Genomic DNA, 27235 nt, shown 5'->3' with positions numbered 1-27235 from the left:
AATTCATTACAGTGGGAGGTTAGTTCGTTAAGCTTTCAAAAATTAGATACAGGAGAAAAATATGATAAAGCCTCAAGCGCTGAGCTCCACCTCCCTTCAGAACGTGCCAACCAAAAGAAAGAAGACGGCGCCTTATAAAAAGCAGTAAGAGTAAACAGCAAAAGAAAAGTGCTCAGTTCTCTTGGTTTACGCCATAAAGATGGTTCGCACACTGAAACCCAAACTCAAAATACTAAACCATGAAAGTCCAGACAGCTAAAAGCTAACGACACCTAGAACAGAGCTACCAGAACCCGTTTGGAATACCCACCTAAAACACTGTCCGTCTGCCATCCTTTCTCAAATCCTAAGTATTTTTTTTTTTTCTTTTGGTCTTACTGAAGAAATACGTCGTCTCGAGATAAGCTTTCTATAAGCTTGTGTACGACAACCACATAAGAAAATATTAAAACATTTTTATGTTCACTTCAGGAGATTCGAAAATTTAAAACCACTCCAAGTTAAAATAGGACCACTTCAAAGACGACGGGATAATCTCAAAGTTAAGACCAAAACAGCTTTTGATACAAACCACGGCATGTTACAGAAACAGTAACCTAGTTTCATTTTGAGTATAGTGTTTGCTGCCCTCAAGGGACCTGCAACTTTCGAGCAAGATTTTTTCATTAAATGCCAGATAAAAGGTAAAGTGTAGGGGGAATTTTTTCAACACACCTTCATGCTTCAACACATCTCAACTCTTCAGGTTAAGGAAAGAAAGACCCAATCGTTATGCGCGCGCGCGCGCACACACGCACACACACAAAATTGACAAACCTCTGTTAGTTACTGGTGACATAACACTAAGATTTTAACTCTAGGCTAAGCTATAGAACGGCTAGTAATTTAACAATCTACTTGGGAGGGGGGGGGGGCGGTGCGGGGAAGCCCTCAGCACCACACAAAATTGCTCTCAGCTCTTTGCTCCCTGGCCCAACAACTGGTCAGTAACAACCTGAGCAGGGGGAAAGCTGATGGGAGATGTTCAAATACAAAAGTTATTTTTCCACATGGAAGTCTTAATTACCTTTTCCCCAGAATAGGATTCTCCACATTGAACTGGTGATGACTATACATGTTTCAGGAGGACAAAAATCCCAAATGTCCAAGTTTCTGAATGAACAGCCTATTTTAAGACGCGATTTGCTCTCGAGCTCCAGAGAAGTTACTTTTAAGGTATAAAATAAATTAATTAGTAACAATACACACTTTCGAGATTTATATTTTAACTGCACTGGAATGTCTTAAAAACATGAGCCTATGAGCAAAGGCCCCGAGCTCAAGAGGAAGTGAACAGACTCCTGGCTTTGCAGACAAATGAGTAGGTGGAGGGAACATTCAAGTGATTTTTTTTTTTATACAATGTTTCTTAACCTAAAGAAAACCGCAGCTCTTCACAACACGTGTACTATAAATAGATGTTAATAAAAAACTGAATAAATCTGTATTTGCTTGCTTCTTTGGTTTTTTTAAATAACTTTTGTCTTGAGTGGTCAAGATAACCAAGCCAACGTGACCGAGCAGGGTGCCCAGTCAGAGGCCTGAGGACACAGGACTGCATGTAATTCCCCTTCATCTGTTTATGTTGAAGGAAAAGATCGTAGTTAGTAATGTGGACTTTGACTGCACATAGACTTCCTTTACCACCATCAAAGAATTTTCACAGAAGTTCACATCAATGCAAATTTTCTGGCACTGCTTTTGGCAATATCTTTAAGACATGTGGCTAGAGAGACCCAAGATAGTTCTGATCACAGAAACGTTGTTCAAGTAATCACTCCCTCCTTCCTCAGCTCCTCCCCACTAAAAACCACATTTATCTAAGCCTCGACAAAGTTCCTGTCAGATAAGTACTCGTCTCTTATAAATGGAAAGAACTAAGGCCCAGTGGCTAAAAGGTGAGTCCGAGGGATTCTGAAATAGCAAGAACTAGTTGAATATATAACTGCTAGGCTCTCTTCTCCCTTGAAAATCCAACCAGAAGCCAGATGACTTTTTTTTTTTTTCTTTTTTTGAAGTAGAGGCGAGGGGTGGTGGTAAGGAGATTATCTAGATTTTCTGATGTTTTTATAATGAACATGGATTAATTCTATAATAAACAAAACAACTAATTCCAAACTTAAAAAAATAAATGAATTTGGGGCTCCTGGGGGGCCCAGTCTGTTGAGCGTCCATCCGGCTTTGGCTCAGGTCATGAGCTCACGGTTTGTGAGTTCGAGCTCCAAGTCCGGCTCTGTGCAGACTGCTTGGAGCCTGGAGCCTGCTTCAGATTCTGTGTCTCCCCCGCTCTCGCTCTCTCTCAAAAATAAACAAACATTAAAAAAAATTTTAACAAAGAAATGAATGCACCACACCCATTCAGATTCAACGTGTCGGATCATTCAGATGCAAGTGTTAATGAGAGAAAGTTGGGGAAAAGGGGCAATCATAATTTAACTAAGCATAGCAAACACTTAAAATCTACACCAACCCTCCAAATATGAGCAGGCTTTTACTAACAGTCGACAAATACTTACTGAGCACCAACTAGGTGTCAGGTGCCACAAACATAACTGTGAACATAACAGGTATGCTCCCTGATCTCAGGAGGCTTATGGATACTGTCAATTTGTTTATATTCTACTTCGCTGGGCAAAGCCCTGGTTTACTTGTTTCTCTCAAAGTAATTGTTAATAATGCCCCTCTCACACATCTCCCAGGCTGGCCAATAAATTATATGGTTGCCTATTTATGCAAAAACAAAACGATTCTTCCTACAGGGCAACAGGTCTGTAAAATGTAGATCATTTCAAGGTTTTAGCTTTCTTTTTAAATTCATTTCATTCCTTTTTAGTTCGCATTTTCTTAAATGGTAAAGTGTAACTTGTTTTAGACATTCATCTCGCTTTGCTGTATGATTTCACCTGGTATACAATGAAATCCACAACTTGCTTTAATCAAGTAAGAAGAAATCAAAATCTGATTTTATCACCTCAAAAAATGTATACAAGTAAGTAAAATGAAAAAAAAAAACTTTAAAGACTATAAACCCCTTGAGGGCAGGCAGTTCTTCTCGAAACACTACTTCAACATTCTAACCTGTGTTGAACTCAGTACTAAGAAGCCACTGTGGTTTTCAGGTATTTCCTACTAAAAGGAAAGAGGACAGGAAATGCATAAGTCTGGAACTTCTTGTCATAATGAAAAGCAAGGAAACTATCAAAGGCTACCAGGGCCGGGTCAAAAGACTCAGGAGCCAGCCTGATAAGCACCTAATGGACAAAGACAGAGGCAATTCAGTATCAACGAGGATTGACAACATTAGTGGACTGACACATCAAATATGCTTAAATCCATTTAAAGTCACATTTAGAGCTTGCTAAGAGAACCAACTCATTCTTTTGAAAACTGGTAGGTGAGGGGCGCCTGGGTGGCTCAGTCAGTTGGGCGTCCGACTTCGGCTAAGGTCATGATCTCGCGGTCCGTGAGTTTGAGCCCCGCGTTGGGCTCTGTGCTGACAGCTCAGAGCCTGGAGCCTGCTTCGGATTCTGATTCTGTGTCTCCCTCTCTCTCTGCCCCTCCCCTGCTCACACTCCTTCTCTCTCTCCTTCAAAAGTAAATAAACAGGAAAAAATTTCTTAATAAAAAAAGAAAAGGAAAAAGAAAGCTTGTAGATCTAAAAACAAATTTATAAAAGGTAAAAGGGACTGAGGAACATGTTAAATGACACATGGATGGAATCAGCAAAATCCAGACTATGAGAAACTACACAACAAATGATCTGGATCCTTCAACTAAAACTGCAAAGAAAAAAAAAGAAAAAGAAAGAAAAGAAAAAAAAAAAAAAGGAAGGAAGGATCACACCTATAGATTAAAGAGACTTAACAGACATAATTAACTAATCACTCTTCTTTGGACCTTAATTCAACATTCTAGCCTAAGTCTGTTGAAAAAACAAATTGGAAACACAATTATGAGTTAACTGAAAAATATAAACGCTGATTGAATAATGATGTTCAGGAAGTTTTTAAATGTAATAATGGTATTGCAGTTGTCTTTTTCAGAAAGAATTCTTAGATTTATAAATAATAAGATATGATGTCTAGAATTTTTTTAAAGTAATCTCCGTACCCAACATGGGGCTCGAACTCACAAACTGGAGATCAAGAGTTAGATGCTCTGCCAACTGAGTCAGCCAGATGCCCCTAGAGTTGCTTCAAAGGAACTGGAAAAGGGAGTATAGTGAGGGCAAATATACATATGTATGAAACAAAATTGGCCATGTAGAGATAACTGTTGAAGCTGGGAGATGGACATATTAGATTTATCACATTTCTCTCTTTTTTCTTTTTTATATTTGAGAGTTTCTTTTTTTAATTTTTATTTATTTTTGAGAGACAGAAAGAGAGAGAGCGAGCGAGAGAGCAGGGGAGGGAGACACAGAATCCAAAGCAGACTCCAGGCTCTGAGCTGTCAGCACAGAGCCCGACGCGGGGCTCGAACCCACGAACTGTGAGATCATGACCTGAGCCGAAGTCGGACGCTCAACCGACCGAACCACTCAGGTGTCCCTATATTGGAGAATTTCCGTAACATAAAAAGGCTTTATTCAAAAGCAGCCTCACCTCCTTTTAAAGACCAAAAGCCAGGATCATAACTTAGAAACATACAGAACCCTAATCTGACAACGTAGAAAAAAATATAACAACAACTACAGTTAAATCTAAATTGACATTCTGATCCACGGAATTAAAGAGAAAGTAAAACACTGTGTGAAAATTCCTTCACATTAGGACCACTGCTTCATTTTCTCTTTATCCAGCTCAAAACTCGTTCTCTCTAAAAACTATAATGTGGGCAACACGGTGTATTTCTGCCTTAATAAGACTATAATCCCGAATACGTTCACACACGGTGATCAACTATAAAGGCAAAATTAAACGTGACAGGAGTACAACAACTGCCTGGGAAGGTCACCGCTCGGTCAAGACTGGAATCCACCCTTCGAGGCGGTAGCCGCTGCCGGGTTTTGCTTTTTACGTTTTCAAGGACAGAACGGTAACACCACAACCTTCTCTTGCCTTTACGTGGAACTATGTACCTCTGGCTGCAGGTAAGGTGTCAGGCCTACACTGCTCAAGGACACAGCCGAGGTTTCCGTAGGGACTGGCGTTCAAACGGCCTCCTGCGTATTCTCGGGCTGATACACGACATAGCAGGGTCAGGCACTTGGCATACATGGGTCCAACGGAAAGACCGTTGCGTAAAACTTGCTGTCCTGTGAGGGGACCAGGATTCTCTTCTTGTTCAGTCAGCGTGGCGGTGGCGGTGGCGGGGTTACCGGGCGCACAACGGTCTGAAGCATTTCACCGCACAAAAGCCGGTCGGGAGAGAACCGCGGCTCTCAACCGTTACATAAAAACCTACCTCCTTCCATTCCTGCTGTGCTCCCTCCGTCCTAGGTCAGCAAATACCACGTGTCCTCAAGTCTACGCGGCACGTTTGTTTTCCGTTTCGAAAAGCACAACGCGGGGTGCCTGGGTGGCGCAGTCGGTGAAGCGTCCGACTTCAGCCAGGTCACGATCTCGCGGTCCGGGAGTTCGAGCCCCGCGTCGGGCTCTGGGCTGATGGCTCAGAGCCTGGAGCCTGTTTCTGATTCTGTGTCTCCCTCTCTCTCTGCCCCTCCCCCGTTCATGCTCTGTCTCTCTCTGTCCCAAAAATAAATAAACGTTGAAAAAAAATTAAAAAAAAAAAAAAAAAGAAAAGAAAAGCACAACACTATGTGTCTGACCCCAATTCCAGGACGCTATCGCCTTTTGGTTTTTATTTTACGGTCAAGTCTGCCGAAGGTCCCAGTGAATCAGCTGCAGCCTCTGACCGAGGCTCCAGACCTCGTGTTGCTTTTTGGCTCTTCCCTCCGCCTCACTCCTCTCTCTCATGAGCCGGCAAGTGCTCGTTTAACCAAGTGCCCTGTCCTCTCTGTTCCGACGGCTGACACGACCTCCCGGTTCAGGCCCTCATCACCTCGTACACAGGTTGTAACGGTCTGTGTGACTCCCTCTTTCAAACCACATTACACACAGATCTTCTAAACCCCAGTTTCCTAAAGAATGTGGATCATGTAACTCCCCAGCTGCAAAATCTTTATTGGTTTCTAAAGCCTTGGAATAAGCTACCACTCCTCAGCAGAGCATTCCAAAAGTTTTGAGCCAAACTGACGTTTTCAGTTTTAGCTCCCAAGGGCCTCCTCGCCCGTCTAACATGCTTGTGCCCTCTCTCAAACACACCTTGACTGTTTCTACCTCGAAATCTTTGACTATGCCATTTTGTCCATCTGCCTAAAATACGGCTGCTCCCCCATCATTCAATTATAAAATCCTAGCCATCTCTTAAGACCTAGCTCAAATGCACCTTCTTCTTGAAGCTTTTCTGGATCACATTTTTGTTTCCTAGAATGCTTAAGAGGATTTTTTTTTTTCATTAAAAAAAAAAAATGTGGCGTGTCGATGGAGGGAACATTCGAGGAGTCCCACTTATTCTGGAAGAAAAGTGATTTTTTTTTTCAATGTTTATTTATTTTTGGGACAGAGAGAGACAGAGCATGAACGGGGGAGGGGCAGAGAGAGAGGGAGACACAGAATCGGAAACAGGCTCCAGGCTCCGAGCCATCAGCCCAGAGCCCGACGCGGGGCTCGAACTCACGGACCGCGAGATCGTGACCTGGCTGAAGTCGGACGCTTAACCGACTGTGCCACCCAGGCGCCCCAAAAGTGATTTTTTTTAAATCCACATCTATTTTGGGGTGCCTGGGTGGCTCAGTCGGTTAAGCGACCGACTACGGCTCAGGTCATGATCTCGTGGTTTGTGAGTTCAAGCCCCACGTCGGGCTCTGCGCTGACAGCTCAGAGCCTGGAGCTCACTTCAGATTCTGTCTCCCCCTCTCTCTGCCCCTCTCCTGCTCACACTCTGTCTCTCTCTCTCAAAAATAAATAAATATTAAAAAAATAAATAAATCCACATCTATTTTAATGTTCCCAATTCCTTCCTCCTCTTCCATAAACCAAACAGTTTCCAGGAGTGATTCAAATTAATATGAGTTTAGATGCCATGGTTTGCCTCGGGAAGGATTCTCTGCATTAGAAAGCATAGAGTCAAAGATACCCAAGTATAATGGTGTTCTTTCTCAAGGCCAGCACCTGTTTCTCCCTCAAGAACCACCTAATACTTGGAGTGCCTGGGTGCCTCAGTCAGTTGAGCGTCCGACTTTGGCTCAGGTCATGATCTCACAGTCCTCGAGTTCAAGCCCCGCGTCGGGCTCTGTGCTGACAGCTCGGAGCCTGGAGCCTGCTTCTGTTTCCGTGTCTCCCTCTCTCTCTGCCCCTAACCCACTCGCATTCTGTCTCTGTCTCTCTCAAAAATAAATAAACATTAAAAAAAAAAAACGTTTAAAGAACCACCTAATACTTAAAATTCTCTCAGAGCCAGTCATTACAGACATTATAGGCAGCGTAGACTGGTGACCACTACCTGCGATTAAGAGACAAGTTAATTTCCCAGTAAACAAAAGATGGCTATTTTTCACGTGCTCCTGGAGACAGCAACTCGTAACTATATCGGAAAGGGTACCCCTGTGCAAGAGTTACACTCATCCATGTTATAGATTGTATTTCTTTTCTTACTTTTATTTTAAAAGTTTGAGAGAGAGAGAGAGAGAGAGAGAGAGAGCGCGCGCATGAGTGGGGTAAGGGCAGAGAGGGAGAGAGAGAATCCCCAACAGGCTCCACATCGTTAGTGCGAGCCCGAAGTGGGGCTCGAACTCACGAACCGCATGATCATGACCTGAGCTGAAATCAAGAGTCAGACGCTTAACCAACTGAGCCACCCAGACACCCTGTATTTCTATATGCAACACAGACGGGTAGAGAAAAAAATCTTCAAGTTTACCCTAAAATGGCCTTGGGCAAAACTGTCTGTAAATGTTAAAAGATAACTTTCAGAGATACTAGTGCTAAAGACGAGTTATATTTGTCTAAATACAGACCCGAACACATTACGTATGGTACATACAATGTATGACTAAAATTAAAATTAACCTATGAACAGATATTCAAGTTCACTTAAGCACAGAGTTTAAAAGCCTGATTTAGGATGTTTCCAAATAGAGAAAGGATAGTTGTTGATGAACTAGTGAACTCTGGGTTAAATATGGAGTTGAGAGTAATATACCAATGTTGTTTCCTTAGTTTATGTAAGACTTTAACATGGTTATGTAAGAACTTAACAGTAAGGGGAACTGGATGAGGAGTCTACAAATACTCTTTCTACAATTTTTCTGAAAGCCTAAAATTATTCCAAAATTTAAAAATTATTTTTAAAAAATGTTTCACAGAACTTACTGGAATAACACAAATTGAGGTATTTATAATCACTTTAATTAAAAGATTCCCTTTGAATTAAAAAAGCAGATTGCTTTATCAGTTAACTCTTCTCCAAAGTAATTTTTAAACTTTGTTTTTTAAGGCTTTGATGTTTTTACACATTCTCGGGTTTACTTGGCAAAGACTATCAATTAGCGAATGGGCTGGTTTTTTTCAGCAGGACCCATGTACAAACATGTGTACATATGTTTTATGGCTTTAATCCCAAACTGCCTAATGCCCAAATAGCCTGATGTATGACATTACCTGGCACAGCAGATTATCTAAGCAGGGAGTAACCTTCCTTAGAGGGGTTCAGTGCTATGTTCCTAAGTGTGACGTGTGCATTCTTTTGGACCTAGCCATCAAGGAATTCACCATGAGAAGATAATGCCACAAGCATAAAAAGATGTGTATACAAGGGCATTCGCTGTAGCATTATTTATTATAACAAAAAGACTTGAAACATAAATACTGGTACACACAGACACCAGCATACTACGTAGCCATCCAGATGTGATATGGATTTATATTATTTAACACTGAAGTATGTCCGCATCAGAAAAAAAAAAAAAAAGACTAAAGAGCCGGCTCATGTCATCTCATTAATGTAAAACCACGTCCTTACGAGTATGTCTTGTACGGTCATACCGAGAGATGTCTCAGGATAGAGAAAGGATGGGGAAGGAGATACTTCTTTTCTTCGTATTTTTCTGAAATCCTTACCTAGTTTTAAATAAGCATGCACAATTCTTTAGAAAAATAATAAAGCTATTTTTTTAATGCTATATCGAGGCAATTTGTCTCCTACTCAAAAAAAGTCATTAAGGACAAGTAGCTAAATACGTAATCTTTTTAAAAAAGTGATCCTCTGGGCACCTGGGAGGCTCAGCTGGTTAAGTGCCTGACTCTTGATTTCAGCTCAAGTCATGATCTCGTCTTCCTGGGATCGAGCCCCGAGTTGGGCTCTGTGCTGGGCATGGGGCCTGCTTAAGATTCTCTCCTTCCCTGCCTCTCTTCCTCTCCTTCTGCCCCAGCCCTGCTCACACTCACATGCTCTCTCTCTCTCAAAAAAAAAAAAAAAAAAAGAAAGAAAGAAAGAAAAGAAAAGAAAAGAAAAAGAAAACGGCAAAGTATTTGCTATTAAATTTCGCAAACTGTAACCCTAGAGAGCTAAGGAATAATTACAATATAAAAATATCCAACATTAGCCAAAAGATTATAGGCTGCCAACGTTAACTGTAACATTAGCTACATGACTGTTGCTTATAGATGTGACACACCATCACAATGTCACGTTTAGCTCCAAACGACTAACTATAGTTATAAATATCAAGTAATTTCATATGGATCCTATTTATAAATATGTATACTGCTTACAGTGTTCTTACTTTAGCTCAGAAGACGGGTCAGTAGGCTTTTTCTGCACAAGCAAACACAAATCTGTCCTCTTGTCAAGGACTTCTCGTTCCGTATCAATGGATTTGGGAACTGCAGGAGAACTTACAACACATTCGATATTCTCGGTTATAAGAGAGACAAGGAAACAGAGGCTCAGAAAAGTGAAATGGCTCCTTTAAAGGTCAACAGCTAGCTGACGGTAGAGTTGGCCGACCACCCAGATTCTGGTCATAAGGCTCCAAATGATGACTGAAATCAAAAAATGTTGACCATTATTAGGTGCTGACAGAGATGCAGAACTGGAACTCTCAGGTTTCTGGTGGGGATGCAAAGGAGCACGTTGACTCTGGAAAACAGACCGGACATACACACTGCGTGACCCAGCAACCCTGTTCCTAGGTATGCACTCTAGAGAAATGAAAACTTACAGTTGCTCTGAAAGCCGTCCGTGAGCGTTTACGGAGGCTTTGCTTAGAATCACCAAAAACTGGAAACAATCCAAATGTCCTTCAACAGGTGAATGGAAAAACAGTGCGATCCATCCACAGAATAGGACAGAATATTACTTGGCAATAAAAAGGAGCAAAATGTTAATACCTACAAAAACTAGGACAAATATCAAAGGTATTATGCTGAAAGCAGTCTCAAAGGGTTACACGCGGTATGATCCCATTTAGGTAACACTCTCCACAAAAGAAAACACTCACGATGAACAACGGATCAACGGCTGCCAGGTTCGGAGGGTGGGGGAGTGCACTGTGGCAGGAGTGTTTCCAGACAACGGAACCATTCTGTCTCCTGACTGTGGCGGCGGTTACACGAGTCCGTAACATGTACTCATGTTCACAGAACTGTACACGTACCCGAGTGTCAATGTCACCGTACATGAACTTAAAAATTAAAACGAACGCCTTACGCAGTCTCTGGGTTCTGAAAGTCAGAAATATTTCTGGGCTTTTAAATTCGGTTTTTTTAAACGCCAGCTTTTAATTAGCAAAATAAAATGATTTAATGGGTCCTTTCTTATAAAATCTCACTGCCAAGAAAAGAACATATTTAACTTGGCAAGTTACATAACCTCGCTTTGTCTCAATTTCCCTGCTGGTAAAATGGGGTAATAATACACTACCTCAAAGGGTTATAGGAGGATTACATGGCAAGTGCTTTGTAAAGGCTGATAAGTAGCAAAAATACAGACACTATATATAACTTTGGGTACAGAAATGAAAGACAGTGCCAACCATGTAACCTGTAAGTTTTTATCCTTCTGGAGAACGAGGTTCCGATAAGTGCTTTTCTGGTAGGGCGGTCTCTGAAACACAGTTCGACCCTGGAGTCTGATTTTCACAGAGAAGTAAACATTCACCACAGAGTCCTTGCTATACGTTTATTCTGTACTCATTCTACATAAGCAAATGATTGTCTAAACCAGGCTCTGTGTTAAAGAAAGCTACACTATACAGTTAAAAATATCTTTCTAGGGGCGCCTGGGTGGCGCAGTCGGTTAAGCGTCCGACTTCAGCCAGGTTCACGATCTCGCGGTCTGGGAGTTCGAGCCCCGCGTCGGGCTCTGGGCTGATGGCTCGGAGCCTGGAGCCTGTTTCCGATTCTGTGTCTCCCTCTCTCTCTGCCCCTCCCCCGTTCATGTTCTGTCTCTCTCTCTCTGTCCCCAAAATGAATAAACGTTGAAAAAAAAAATTGAAAAAAAAAATATATCTTTCTATATGGGGCGCCCGGGGGGGGGGCTCAGCGGGTCAAGTGTCTGACTTCAGCTCAGGTCACGATCTCGCAGTCAGGGGGTTCGAGCCCCGCGCCGGGCTCTGTGCAGACAGTTCGAGCCTGGAGCCTGCTTCCTCCGATTCTGTGTCTCCCCCTCTCTCTGCCCCTCCCCTGCTCATGCTCGGTCTGTCAATAATAAGTAAACATTAAAAAAAATGCTTTTTGTTAAGGACGATATAGGGAGGTGATTTTCAAACTGCCCGACCCAACGCAATTTTTTTAAATGAAATAGAATTAAAAAAAAAACAACACACAACAGAATGCTTCACAAATAAGGTAAGCACTGTTTCATGAAGTCTTGCTTCAGCTGCGGGTAGGGGTACTCAACGTGAGAGAACACACATGACCACACACGCACTGCTTTTTACTGTGGGTCACGGTCAGAAAGTTTGAGAAAGAGCGCTATGGGGAACTCAGCAAACAGTTTTAGATGGAGAACGGTCCAATTCTGCGACATCTGGCCTCTGTGGACAAATCTTTTTAGTGTTCACTAAAACCTGTTCACCACCTGACCTTAGAGACAGAAGTCATCCTCAAAGAAAAAAATCTAACTTTCCACTGGAGCTGATGAAAAGGGCAGAGAGAGAATGGGAGGCAGAACAAACTACCTCTTGGACATCGTTACAATACCCGACGAGGTGGAACAGGGGCACAAGTGTACACGTCCTTTACCACGACCTGACAGGAAGAAACCAGCCACACGGAAGCAGAAAATTTTTATACTACGCATGTATTTTCCAAATTTAATTTGAACATTGTTGTCACTGAGCAACATTAAGTTTAACTTATAAGATTTAAATATATTTTATGTAGGGGCGCCTGGGTGGCTCAGTAGGTTAGGCGTCCGACTTTGGCTCAGGTCATGATCTCGCGGTCTGTGAGTTCGAGCCCCATGTCGGGCTCTGTGCTGACACCTCAGAGCCTGGAGCCTGCTTTGGATTCTGGGTCTCCCTCTCTCACGTTCTCACTCTCTCTCTCAAAAATAAACAAACATAAAAAAAAATTTTTTTTTTTTAAACACCTTATGTCAAGCAAATATTTTCTTTTGGAGCAGAATGAGATACCCATTAGGATCAGAAAAGTTAAAATGTGTCTGCTTTGGGGGCGCCTGGGTGGTTCAATTGGTGACGCATGGCACTCTTGGATTTCGGCTCAGGTCATGATCTCAAGGCTCCTAAGTTCAAGCCCTGCATTGGACTCCAGGCTGACAGCTCGGAGCCTGCTTGGGATTCTCTCTCTGCCTCTCCCCTGCTCACGTGCGCGTGCACTCTCTCTCAAAATAATAAACTAAAAATAAATAAATAAATAAAATAATAATAATAAAACCTTATTACAGTTTAGAAAACTACCTAGCTTCTTTCTTCTGTAGACTAAATAAACTAAATGTGACTTCGGTGTGCTAAATCCAACAAAGTCAATGCTAAAATTGCTACCTGCCTCGTAGCATCGGCTCAGTGAGGTGCCTCAGAGCAGTGTTTCTCAACTTCGGCGCGGCTGACGTGTTAGAGCAGAGAGATCATTCTTTGTTATGAGGGGCCGTCCTGGGCCCTGTAGCATGTTTAGCCGCATCTCTGGCCAGTAGCCCACTACTCCCCCTACCCCCCCCCCCCCCGGCCCAGGGCCTCCTTATGTCAAATCAGAGCTATTTCCAGACCTTGCAGAGTATCTCCTGGAGGTAAAATCGCCCTTGCTTGAACTACTGCTTTATAAATTTATATTTTAATCGCGATCTCCACGTTTGGGCAGTAAGAGGGAGAAAATGGCAGTACTGCAATTACAGCAAAAAAAAAAAAAAAAAAATGTGATCAAATGCAGTTTTCAATGGAAATGACGACGCCTCAGCAGTTATTATGGTTCGTGGGCACGTACAATTACATTCCACCGACCAGCCCGGCAGGGCGACCAAATTTCAAAATATTCAACACCAGGTTAACTGTGTTTCAGTAAATTTCTCCTGTTGCTATGTGTTTAAAACCCCGAGTTTCCAAAAAGTTTAATTATACCACGGTTATAAAAATATTAAGTAAACACTTTTAATAACTAGCAATGCAAGGGTTATTATATGAATATTCTGAAATGAAGCAGTAAAAGAAATATTTAGCAGTTACAAAGACAAACCTTTCGAGAGATGTAACTATTTTTAAGACCTATTCTGTCACATTAAGCCCCTCTTTTAGGATGAAAATACACAGGGGTTGCTTGTAGACTGACTTCAGAATTCTCTTAATATGGTACAACTCCAAGCTAGGTTTGAAAATTTCAAACCATTTAAAAAATGGTTTGAAATCACTCTGTCCCACTAAATATTTCCAAATGTAACTTAAAATAGGGCATTATCATTTCCCTCCGGAGAGGTGAGGGACACTTTTTTAAATTAAAAAAAAAAAAAATTATTTAGTAGGTATACATCCGCATGGATCAAACATTTTAAGAAGAAAGTATAGCGGATAGAGCACCACTACTCACGAGAGCCAAGACCAGAAATAATCCAAATGCCCATCAATGGGAGAATGGACAAATATGTTATTACAATATATGCAACTGAATATTACGAGGCAAAATGAGTTATTACACGCGAAAGTAAGAGTGAATGTTATAAACATAATTTTGAGGGAAGGACACCACACACAAATCAAATGAGCACATCCTGTACTCCACTTATACACTGCTTAGAGATTTTCCACGGCCATACGTGGTTTTCTCACTCTTTTTTACGGCTATAAAATTTATCCTGCTGCGTGAACATACCCTAGCTTATCTACCCAACTTCTATACAGATGGGCATTTAGGTTTTTTCCAAACTGCTGTTGAGTTTATTTGGAGGACTCTGTCTGCTCTGGAGGCTGCAAAGAAAGCTGCACGGCACTCTATAAGGATCTTTCAGGCAAGGGAACTTCAAATCCCCTCCTCTTAGGAGGAACTGGGTAAAAAAACCACAGATTTATCCGTACAACTGAAACATCACACACACACATGCACGCGCGCGCACACACACACACACACTCCTCACCTCCTCCAAAAATCCAACACTTTATCATGTGTCAATGTCCACAGGCCACTGACGTGACTTGAGACACGTTAAAATGGCACATTTGAAAGGACGAAAACAATTCATGAGGGCCTGCTTATACTCGTTTCGTAGGCCACACGGGGTAATTAAGAAGTTATATGCCACTGAATCCCCAAAACCGAATCAAAATTCCAAAGCTGCAAAGTCTAAATTCCAAAGCTCTTCACGACTATATCCTTCACTAGCATCCAAGACAAAAGGGAATCACCCAACACGGTTTACCCTTATGAAATAACTCCGGCTGAGAGTACTGACCCTCGGATGCCACATGCAGAGCAAGACCCCGGAGTCAGGCAATGGAGCCGCACCCTGCCTCGTTCCTATTTCTGTTCCCTGCCGACAATCCCTTCTCACCACACGGACTGGTTTACCAAGAAACGTTCAGAAGCACCTCGCTCTCCACTAGGCCCCGTGACGCCAGTACACCAGGAAAAATAACAGTTAAAAGAAAAATAGGCGCGCCTACGGTGGCTCGGTCGGTCGAGCGTCCGACTTCAGCTCAGGTCACGATCTCCCAGTTCACGAGTTCGAGCCCCGCGTCGGGCTCTGGGCTGACAGCTCAGGGCCTGGAGCCTGCCTCCGATTCTGTGTCTCCCTCTCTCTCTGCCCCTCCCCTGCTCATGAACTGTCCCTCTCTGTCTCTTAAAAAAAATCAAATAAAACATTTCAAACAATTAAAAAGAAAAAAAGAAAAATAGCACCCTCGTCCCCAGAGAAAGTTTACTTAGCAAAACGTAGTCTGGTTGAGAAAAAAACACGTAGCTCAATCATCCCAATTTTATTTGTTTAGTTAGTCTGGGCTCACCTGGCGCGAGTCCTCTTATACATCTGGCCAAGATTAAATTTTTTCAAGTGTTCTGCAAAACCTAAGGCAAATCTAAGGCCATTATTTGCCAATCCCTCTTTATCAGCAATCCAATACTAGTGACTGATTTCCATTGATGGGAAAGCCCCTAGGTGGCTCAATAATAAAAGAAAACAGGGATTAACAGATTCCCTTGAGGTAAATCCTAATGCATTACTGATGTGCCTACCTTATCTGAAAAGTCTCTACGTAACTCTTGCGGGTTCGCTGGCTTATCACAACGATATCCTGCAAAAATGACAGAATAATTTAATTCTATGGAGCCCAAGAAATTCTATTTTAAAAGCTCTATGCACTGAATAGAACCGTACACATGCCCTCGAATCTACTTTTCGAAGTAATCAATCTCTTACCCTATGTTTTAAAGAGGAAAAAAAAAGTCGTATTTTTACACCACCACCTTTGGGGCTAAAAACAAGGCTAGGGATACACACACACAATCTGTAGGTACAGGCCAAAAGTAGAGAGTTGATAAAATCTGACAGGTAAGGCGACTTGACTGTTCTTTCCTTCACCCACCGAAGCAAAAAATGCCTAAGGCAGTCAGACTTATAACCCTAATGACAGTTTATGACCAAAACCTCAGATGAGCAGTGGGGATTCTTTAGGAGAGAATGTCCCTAAGTGTTTCTTAAAATCAAACCTAACTGCTCTATAAACAAACAGATTAAAATAAGCGTCTGACGTCTTCACTGACTCTACCAAGCACTTTATGGCTTACGTTAGCCGTGACAATTTACACAAGGCTTTGCACATGATTCAACTCTGGACACAGAACGCACCGAGACACGTTAACGTCCTGAAACACCCCTTTCACCACAGAAGCTCTGAACACGCTTAAAACAAGCACGGCCTGCGGGTGGCGCTGTAGACACTGGAGCGAAGTCTTCCTGTCTCCACCACATTCAGCCGGCCATAGAGCAACGAATCAAAGTTCCAATAAGCACACCGCACCTGCAAGACTTCGGTGTGCTCCAAGTCAAACATTTGCAATTTTTTCCTCCCAAATCGGCACAAGTGAAACACCGGACCTCTTGCAAACCAGCATGATCCGTATGTTCCCACATCAGCCATTCCTGCCATTTACTGCCTCCTTAACAGGTACATGCGCCAGGAACTGCCAGAAGCTTGCACACAGCATCTCTAATCTTCATAACAAATCCCATTCTCCTGGTGAGGCAACTGAGGCCAGAGAGATCAAGGTGATACGCCCGTTGCCATACAGCCAGTAACTGCGGAGTGAAGGGTGATTTTTTTTTTTTTTTAAACCGTTCGCTTTCACGGTTTACTTCTTCGACAGGCTCCAGACAATTCAAAAGCAAAATCCCATCAGCAGCGCTGCTGATCAACCTTTTTCTACAGGCTTGAAAAGTATCGTCTTACCACACTACAAGATTACTTCCCATACTCAGAGCAGAAATGGAAACAGCTCTGGGCGTCGCGGCTCGGCTCTTGAGGCCACAGTTGCGGAAAGTAGGTGCTGGCTCCCTTGAGTAGGAGCTGCTGATCTGAAACGTCCTAAGGGAAGGGTGTCTGAAGAAGGGTGTTGAAGAAGCTAAAGCAAGCTGTTCGTATTAATGAGTGACCTGCTGGCGCTACTAGTCCTTAAGCGTTCCACTGCTAGGCGATTGTTTTCCACCCTTCCAAGCTCTGAATCTGGCAGTCAGAACTCTGGTCTCACAGCCATGGGTGTTACAGGATCAGCTGCTCTGCGGTGTGTGGGTGTTTAACTAGGTAAGCGACTAGTTAGAAGCCGTGCAGCAATATTCAATCAAGGAAGCACACTGCCCCCCTGAGATTTTAACGATCTGGCACGACACTAGGCTGACAAAGACAAGTAACATATTTGCAACTCTGAGATGGTCTGGGCTTAGGATAGGCAAATAATTTCCGACAGTAAAACTTCAGGCATGACATGAACAAAAAAATATAAAACAAGCCTGTAATACAAGCCACTTCAAGCATGTTTATGAGATAATAAAAAGTGCAATATTTGCAATCTCAGCATGCTTTCAAACTTCATAGGGTACACGGCATAATTATTAGAATAAATGCTATTCTTCAGGTGTGTGGAACAGGTTCTTTGCAAGATTCCAAGGCTCCCTTGCCTTCCAAAAAGCTGTTAATACCATGAATTCCTCGGCCTCTCAGAACCCCCAAAACGCAAAAAAAATATGAAGGTCTCAAAGGATTCTTTATGTAAAAAATATTGTTGGAAATGTAAGCTCCCAGAAAGCCGGGGCCTGTGTTTCTTTAATGTCACTGCCCATCACAGCACGATCACAAGCTGGAATAAATCTCTCTTGGTTGAAATATAATCAGAAGGCAAAAGCTGGAGGCAGAGTGATTTAAACAAGAATAGCTGATATTTATCCCAGGATGGTGCAACGTTACTCTCCAGTTCTAAGTTCTAAACACGGACACCGAATTCCCTAACTGCAGTTCAGATCTTTCCATTAAAACAAAACGTGAAAAGAAGATGATTCTGACGGCAGTGCCACCCTGAATGAAGACATGAGATCGTATTTAATAAAGGTGGAAAAGCTCTGCACGGAGAAGGTGCTCTACTGTGGGAATGATAAAGCCTTCTTTTAAGAAATCAAATCAACCTCAATCAACACATAAACATTCCGGATAGTCGTCATGAAACAGACCACCGACTTTGATGCTGAAATGTGCTGCATTTAGAATACGGTGCAAGGAGCAGGCATCATCCGTTGGTCACATTGGGACAAACTGTTTTGACTCCAGTTTTAACTTTTTCTGAAACTCGCACATCTCCTTCTTACAGGAAGACAGGGAATGATGCCTTACAAATACGTGACCCCCTGTAATCAAGGAACAAAACACAAGGATACATATATAATCCACTTTGTTATCTGAGAACCAAAGTACTGTAATGCCAAACCTTGGGAAACAAAACACAGAACTCAAGTTCCTTTCACTTTTGCATAATATAGATCTTAACCTGAGGTCCCAGGACTAGCTTCAAGGGGACTGTAATCGCATACAAAATTGTGTGTGTCTCTTTCACTAAGAAGACAGCCCCTAAAGGCTTCGGTGACCCCACAGAAAGGTTAAGAACCGCTGAAGCAGACATTTCCAAAATCCCTACAACTCAGAGGTGCACATTTTAAACGAAATTATACTAAAGGTAGTATCTATCTGAATACATGTGCACAGTCCTGATACAGACAACCAAGATGCCCTGCCAGTCCCGACCATCACAGTTCAGTTGACCACTCTCAAATCACCCCGAGGTGGGAACATCACCTGCATTCAACACACACACACACACACACACACACACACACACACGCCAGCCCCTCATTCCTTACGCATACACATGTTGTCAACAAAGCATGTGCTAGTTGCCATTCCCAGAACAATACAGGCCTGGCCATCTCTGGAAAAAAATACACATTCTTGCCCAAATTATTACCCTATTTATTTACTGCACCTTGACGACTGATGTTAAACCTCATCACAAAATAAATGAAATACCCACACACCCTACGTATCTCATCAACTGAGGAAAAAAGCACCACTCAGTGATTACTGAGGGTACACAGGAGATGCCTATCAGCAAAATACTCTGATAACGACGCTTGAACATGGGGACAATCAGAGACAGACTCACGCAGGAACATCCTGAGGACATGGTTGTGGAAAGAATCCTTTTCCAAAGGCAAGAGCACATTCCTTTGATTGGCACAAGCCATTCCTGACAATGGATCCGCGATGACAGGGGCTGCTCTGGCAATCAGGAAGTGTGTGTGTGTGCGTGTGTGTGTGTTGTGGGGGAGGGATGCACTAGATGTGATCAAAGACTGGCCCTCTTCAAAGAACAGCATATGGGATCTCAAATCGTGAAGACAGACTTCGAGGGTGAGGCAGGGGCATTTATCATTTCTACAGGAGACATCCCTCAACAATGAACATGTTCGGCGCAGATGTAACGGGGGTGTCACTACCTTTCGTGTCTCCCATCTAAGAATCTTAAGTAGAGCCTGATTGGAGGGGTGGAGGAGGTGGGGGAGGAGAAAGGTCTGCATTGCCCTCTGGGGTGAGTGCTGGGCGGGTATACACTGGATGCATTTTATCTCAGGCGGCACAATACTCCGGGGGTTGGAGGTTTGGGCGCAGCCGCAGGGCCGGGGAGGCAGTGGGTGCAAGCCACCAGCTGCAGGGCAGGGGAAGGCTCGCAGGAGGACCGGTGCAAACCTCCCTCGGCCCGCTAACCCAGGCAACCCCAGCCTCCCCTCGGGCCTCGGGGCGAGCGGGCTCTCTGCAAAACTGGAGCCCGGCCCGGGTCCGGGAGCGAGGGGGCGAAGGAGCAGGAGCGGGCGCCCCCGGCCCGAGCTCGCGGCCGGAGGAGCGCAGCGCCCCGGGCCTCCCCGCCGGATGGGGGCTGCTCCGGCCTAGCGCACGCAGCTGCCTCGGCGAAGGGTTAACCCGGCGCCCGAGCCCCGGCCGGCCCGGCGGGCGGCGGAGAGGAAGGGCTGCTGCAAGGGGCGCAGCCGCGACTGTGGCGTGTGCGTGGGGGGCAGGGGCCCCTACTCACCCTGGCCGGCCGCCTCCGCCTCCGCCGCCCCGACCGCCGCCTCGGCGGTCCATCCTGCGGCGGGGGGCCTGTAGCCGCGGCGCTCGAGTAACAACCGCCGGCCGGGCCGGCCCCTCCCCCCCGCCCAACGTCTGTCCTCAGGGCCGCTCCGCAGACCCGGCCTCGGCCGCCGCCGCCGCCGCCGCCGCCGCCGCAGCGCTACGTGGCCGCCGCTCCGACGTCTCGCGACTCCCTTCCGAGCGCGCGAGGGCGAGCGGGGCCGGCGGGGCGGGCGGCGCGCGGGGAGGGAGGCAGGGGAGGGGGTGTGCGTGTGTGGTTGTGTGTGCGGAGCCGGGGGCAGGGAGGGAGGGCGAGCGGCGGCGAGAGCGCGCGCGCGCCCGCGGCCCCGTCCCTCGCCCGCCCCCCCGCCCAACGGGGAGCCGACACCTCCCTCCGCCCGCCCCCCTGGCATCCCGGCCGCTGGGCGCGGCGGCGCGCATGCGCAGCCCCCGCGGGCCGGCCCCGGCGCACCTTTTCTCCCCGCTGCCACAATGTGAGCGCCCCGCCGCCCAGATAACCGCCGGCTCCCGCTCCACCCCCGCCCTCCCCCACTCCGCCCACTGCCGAGCGCCCAGGTAAAGGCGTGGACTGCGCGTGCGCGCCGCCCTCCCTGGGTCTGGGGGCGTGGTTGCTGAAAGGAAGCCAAGTCGCAGAGTGGGAGGGAGCTTGGGGCAGAGGGTGTGAGCCTCCCCGAAGTAGGGGCGGGTGAGGATTCAGGGGAAGGTAAAGTGAAGAAGGGGGACCAAAGTAGGAAAGCGGGCCCAAGGGAGACTCAGAAGTAAAAGAGCCCTTGGCTTATGAAATTTAAAAAAAAAAAAAAAAAAAAATCTTGACTGCGGCCTCTGTTCCTGGAGGGTAGTGTGAGTGACAGAGGACAGAAATAAAGGAGGTAAAAATATAAGCAGTAGTGGTCGTTCACTAGATAGATGGGACAGCAAGTAAACGCTGGAGAAATTTAGAGATTGCCGGAGTGGTCAGAAACACCAACTTAGAGCCACGTTTGTTCTGCGGCCAGGAATAGGGAAGGGGATGCGTGTGTGCTTGAGGCAGAGAACTGCTATAAGAAAGGAGCCCTCCATTGAAAGGATTACAGCATTATGACTAATTAGCTATTAATCATTAATATAATTAATGGTACTATTAGCTAACAAGGTAGCATTTATCCAAGTTCAGAGCCAAGAGCGGGTGATCGTAATTACAAGTGCTTGGAGTACAGAGAGGGGGAGTAAAGCAGGTGAGGCGAAGGCCTAAGGAGGAGAGGACCCAAGAGGGCAGCTTGGAGGGGGAGGTTGACCTTGCCCCACCATAAACCAAACCCCCCTGACGTTTCCCAAATCTTACCTCCATTGGAACTCCTCATCCTCCTTCCGTTATTAAAAGCACGCTTAACAAATGTCCTGGCATTAAGACCTACCTCTCTATACATTTTCAACATGGTGCAGCTACTTCGCGCCAAAATAGCCACCCTCGCCCCTCAAAACTAGTCCTATAGCAAGTGAAAGGACCCGAATCTGGCATAGGGTTAGGGAAGAGATTGAAACTTGATACACAAAAGGATTCAAGGCCTAGCTCTGTCCTTGGGCCCTTCTGAAAACAGGTTTTTTTTATTACACTTGGACTCCACACTCCAGAGAGTGCAATTTGGCACCTTTGGGTCGTGTTCCTCAGTAGTGAGTGTCTTCAGTGGATAAACACTAAAAAATGATGTCCTAATTCAGCAGGTAGAGAGAAAATCTTCAGGGCAGAGCAGGAGGAAATAACCATGCATTACATTAGACTTAGGGGCACCTGGTTGCCTCAGTTGGTGGAGCGTGCGACTCTTGATCTCGGGTTGTCAGTTCAAGCCCCATGCTGGGTGTGGAGATTACTTAAAAAAAGAAAATCTTAAAAAAAAAAAAAAAAAAAAAGGAAGACTCAGATTTAATGTAAGAAAGGACTTGGCATCCATGGGGGGGGGGGTGGTGAGCCCAGAATATCTGACTGGGATGTCTAGTTTTGCGTTCTAGGACATTTGATCAATGCCCTACTCTGCCGATCAGGGCAATCCAGCTTGGAAGAGGGAAGTGCAGAGCAAAGGCTAGAGAGGTAACCTTCCAAGCTTCTATGACTCTCCACTCACAGGCCAACCCTCTGAAGGGCTCCTAGTAGTTAGAATAGTCATATTATTACTTTCTATTTGAGGAGTGCTTTATAGTTTCTGCAGAGAGGTTACGTCCATTATCTCATCAGATCTTCCAACAATCCTGTGAGGCAGGCAAAACAGGAATTATTCCCAATAAAGGAAATTTGGGCCAAGGAATGTTTAATGGCTCAGTCAATCACTCACCCCGGAAAACAATGGAGGGTTTGACTCCGAAAAACTGCTACATGTTCCTGTGGAGTAAAAACAGGTAGCCTTGGCAAGCGAGAGAGAATAATTTTAATATTCAGTTCTACATTTGCATCTCCTTTATTTCACGTTTCCTTTCCCCACCCCCCTTTTTTCAATCCAGGACCCTAGGACTCGTCCCCGTGTATTCGAGGCCTCGGTGACTGGTACTTTGGAAGGCGTTGGGTCTTGGGCTAGCAAGGAGATCCCGGTTTCTCTGCTGTCCCTTAACTTCCCTTTCATGCATCGACCCACAGAAGAGGGCTACCGGCCAGTGTCCTCGCTCAACATGTCACAAGAAAGAGCATTTGCTCTCAGCCAGACTCCCTCATTCCATGCCTCCCTTCTTCAGCGGCTGGCACCATAGCTCAGCAGGCATTACAGACAACATTTAGCACCTACATCTGGCCTTACTGGAAGATCAGGCTTCTTTCACCCTGGTTTCCTGGCCTTGGATAGTCCTTCGCTAATTTCTTCATTAAGAGAGTGGACAAAGGCAAACCGTAAGAGACTCTTAAAAACTGAAAGTAAACTGAGGGTTGATGGGGGGGTGAGAGGGAGGGGAAAGTGGGTGATGGGCCTGGAGGAGGGCACCTGTGCAGATGAGCACTGGGTGTTGTATGGAAACCAACGTGACAATAAATTTCATCTTAAAAAAAAGAATTATTGAATCAATACTGTGTACCTGAAACTAACATAACATTGTATACCAATTATACTTCCATAATAAAATAAATTAGGAAGAAAAAAAAGAGAGAGAGAGTGGGAGAGTGGACAAAACCCAGTACAAGCCACTAAAAAAAAAAAAAAAAAGGGGGCGCCTGGGTGGCGCAGTCGGTTAAGCGACCGACTTCAGCCAGGTCACGATCTCGCGGTCCGGGAGTTCGAGCCCCGCGTCAGGCTCTGGGCTGATGGCTCAGAGCCTGGAGCCTGTTTCCGATTCTGTGTCTCCCTCTCTCTCTGCCCCTCCCCCGTTCATGCTCTGTCTCTCTCTGTCCCAAAAATAAATAAAAAACGTTAAAAAAAATTAAAAAAAAAAACAGTTTAGTACACACACACACACACACACACACACACACAGGAATATTAGCCATAAAAGCAGATGAGATCTTGCCACTTACAATAAACAGGTATGGATCTAGAGGGTACTATGCTAAGTGAACTAAGTCAGAGAAAGACAAATACCATATGCTGTCACTTAGAAGTGGAATCTACAAAACACAACAATGAATTGACCAAGCAAAAGCAGAATCATACCTACGAAGGCACAGAACACAGTGGTGGTGGCCAGAGCGGAAAAAAGTGTGGGGTTGGGCGAAAGGGAAGGAGGGGAGTGGGAGGTGCAGGTTTCCTGTCCCGGGATGAATATATCGCAGGAATGAAAGGCGCAGCATAGAGAATCGTGTAGTTAATGATACGGTAATGGCATTATATGGTGGCGGGTGGTAACCACACTGGAGGTGAGCACGGCACACGGTGGAGGCTGAATCCCTGTCGTGGCATTGAAAGGAACGTGGCGTTGCACGTCGACTCTACTCCGATGATAAATAAACAAGAAAAAGTTTTAGCATGAAGTTCTGCACACTTTGACGGTTCTACCAGACTTGGAGCTGGGGGCCCTGGTCATAGTCCCTTAGATTCTCATTCTCGTGGTGCCGCGACCCTCACTCAATCCCTTCACCTATTAGACTACAGCCGGCGTTACCCGGTTCTTACAAGTCTTCCAGATCTGATGCCCAGAATTCTATTCGAGAAAGTTGACTTTGTTCGTTAATATCTTACAATGCCATTCCTTTGCTAAGAAGCACTATCCAGTTCCTATCTCGAAGCCCTCGGTACAAGAAGCTGCCCCCTTTGCAGAATGGATAAAGCTGTTCCGGGCTCTCTGTTTTTTACTCACTTTTTCTCGTATCTCCAAGTGACGGTGTTTAGAGACAAGTCAGAAAGCTGGCCTTTTGCGTTTCTGCCATAAGGCTTGCGTGTGTATGAGATGTCGCGCACAGGTCTGCGTTTATGTCCAATCTTAAAGGGATGTGAGCCAAGGGCACTTTCATTCAGTGCCCCCTCACCTCCTCCCACCCCTACTTGTTTTAAAAAGGTAAGCTAAGGGTGCCTGGGGGGCTCAGTCGGTTAAGCGACCGACTTCGGCTCAGGTCATGATCTCACAGTTTGTGAGTTCGAGCCCCGCGTCGGGCTCTATGCTGATGGCTCAGAGCCTGGAGCCTGTTTCCGATTCTGTGTCTCCCTCTCTCTCTGCCCCTCCCCCGTTCATGCTCTGTCTCTCTCTGTCCCAAAAATAAATAAATGTTGAAAAAAAAATTAAAAAAAAAAGTGACATGTGTTCATGTTCACGTTCATGTGACAATTTCTACAAATCTATAGCCTACATCACATCGTTTCATCCTTCCCTCGTCGTTGGCAGGTAGGAAGGGCAGAAAATGCTGTTTTCATTTTTTTTTTTTTTCTCCAACAGCAAATAAAAGCGAGGCCTGGATTTGAAGGGCCACACGGCCAGAACTACAATGTGGGTCTCCAGGATTCAAGTCCGGGACTTCTCTGTGACACTGCGCTGCAGCCCTTTGCTGGATACCCTACAAAGCAAAATGGGCAGATGTGGTCTCTGCTCTCTGGAAGTTTGGACTCAGATGGAGAATTCTGGCAAACATAAAAGGACAAAGTGATTACGGTCAGCCCGCATCTGCCAATAAATAAATGAGTTAAATCGATAAGGAAAGCCATGTTTACCTGCTCTACTAATATTGTTGGTTCCCCCCCCCCCCCCCATTTATTAGTAGAGAAGGTAAAGAGGACGTCGTTAATGAGGCTAAGGTCTTAGGCCAGTCCTCTCTTTGCCTACTTGCTTTGTATGTGGAAAAAATACTGTGGGTGTTCCACACTGGTTCCCCTCTTTGGCGTCAACATTGTATCAACTTTCTGCGAACACCTACCAAGGGTCACCCAAGGTGGGAATCAAGAACCATCATGAAATCACGTCTGCCCTTGAGCCACGTCTTCAACCATTTTCCTAAAGCTAACTGCTGTCCAAGCTTCAATGCACCCCGCCTTCACCATCTCTGCTGAGAGGAAAAGGACAGATCAACTCCGTGGCCGTCCTATATTCACAGGGCCTGAGATTCATCCGTATCCACGCAAGACGGCCAGTTAGGACAGCGCAGCAGTGGGCTTGGGATTTGAGGGACCTTGGTGTCGGAGAAGCGAGGCCAGGCCCCACCTACAACAGCTCAGTTCCTGTGTATCCTGAGCAAAGGCAGAGGCGACCCTAGCGTTAGGGAACAACGTGGGCAGCTGAGGGCAGGGATCCAGCAGGAGGACGTCCTCGTATCTCCAACAGTTAGTAGCAGCCGGCTTCCTCCCCTGGGGGTTCTGCCTGGAGGACTATCTCCAGCAGAGTGATCTAAGGCAGTTAGGTCCAAATTGTGTTAGAGTCTTTAAAGAGGCTCACAGATTCTTTTAGGCAGCACGCTTAATTGTTGTCTGTAATTGATGTGACATATGCCTTGGAGGCACGCACTGAGGTCCAACTGAAAGTGATGGGTTGGGTTTTTTTGTTTGTTTGTTTGTTTGTTTAAATTGGAATTAATTAATTAAAGAAGGCAGCTGTCCTGGGCTGTGAGTTAGTGCCAAACTCCGTAACCCTAAACCAGCCAACCCACCCAACCGGCCTCACCACCTGAGGAACAATCCTGAGGTTCTCACGGAGGTGGGTTGGGAGACCCGGGACGCAGTGCAGAAGCAGAAAGGGAGGGCTGCAACGGGGAAGTTGGGAGGGGGTGGTGGTCAGGGGACGCTCTCTTAACTTTCCTAACACCCCAGAATCTTGGCTCTTGAGAACTGTTGGGAACCATAGAAGTGTGTTGGGCGCTAGGAAATTGCAGGAAAGGGAAGGGTTAGGGTTAGGGTTAGCCAAGGAGGTATGTGAGATTTGGGGGAGCGGCAGTCAAGGGGCAAGAGGATGCTTGGGGCTGGGGGGGGGGGGAATGTGAGGGGGAACTGTTGGCAGGAACCAAGCAAGAGGGACCTGCTCCGGGGTAAGGACCACGGAGATTGGGGGTGGAGAGGACCCTGTGGGTGGAGCTCACAGGAGGTGGAGCCCGGATGTGGGGGCGGGAGCACGGCGCCTGGGGCTTCTGGCGTTCAGAGGAGGTATTAATTAAACCCCTGACCTGAGGTGGTGAGCAAAGCCATGGCAGCTTTTCATATGAGTCGAGCTAATAACAATAATAACAATAATAATAACAATTAACGGATAATGAGACCTTATCTGCAGCAAGTTGTTCCTAGAGCTTTGTAGGCATTAAGTCATTAATTCCCCCGGCCCCTCAGGCCACCTTTTTCTGTAAGTAACGCGGGTGCAAGAGGACGCAGACAATCCTTGGGCAGTTAGGCCCGCTGCTGGTGGCTGGGAGGGTTGGTTCATTTACGGAGGGAGAACACGCAAGGTTCTTTAAGGTTTCATAAACTGTTACACGCGGTTGCATTTCTTTACAAGTGACGTTTAAACGGGATGAGTAGGGGAATGTAGAAACCGGTCACCACAGATGCCCGAACAACTTTGATGCGGAAGCTCCAGTCCCCTCCCCCCCCCCCCCCCCCCCCCCAAAGAGCACCAGGTTGAACAATGTGCTACAGTGGAGAGTGACCTGGGGGTGACCCGGAAGTGACCTGGAAGTGAACAGCGACCATCTGTGAAGCC

General features: G+C 45.5%; 1 protein-coding gene across 2 annotated transcripts in view; it reads right to left on the bottom strand.

Moving 5' to 3' along the window:
* ZNF652 (zinc finger protein 652) overlaps window positions 1-20397 on the bottom strand; it is a 58098-nt gene extending 37701 nt beyond the window's left edge. The window contains exon 1 of one of the 2 annotated variants that reach the window (XM_043584131.1): window positions 20115-20397. The gene's annotated coding sequence lies outside the window, so the exon portion shown is untranslated. Of the gene's footprint in view, window positions 1-15719; window positions 15862-20114 lie in introns of those variants that run through there. The other variant, XM_043584132.1, reaches the window with a different exon arrangement.
* Window positions 20398-27235: the final 6838 nt, after the last annotated feature.

The sequence above is a fragment of the Prionailurus bengalensis genome, chromosome E1 (assembly GCF_016509475.1).
Source record: "Prionailurus bengalensis isolate Pbe53 chromosome E1, Fcat_Pben_1.1_paternal_pri, whole genome shotgun sequence".
NCBI lineage: Eukaryota > Metazoa > Chordata > Mammalia > Carnivora > Felidae > Prionailurus > Prionailurus bengalensis.
Note: the sequence above shows the minus strand (reverse complement) of the source record. Positions and strands in the feature narration are given on the sequence as shown.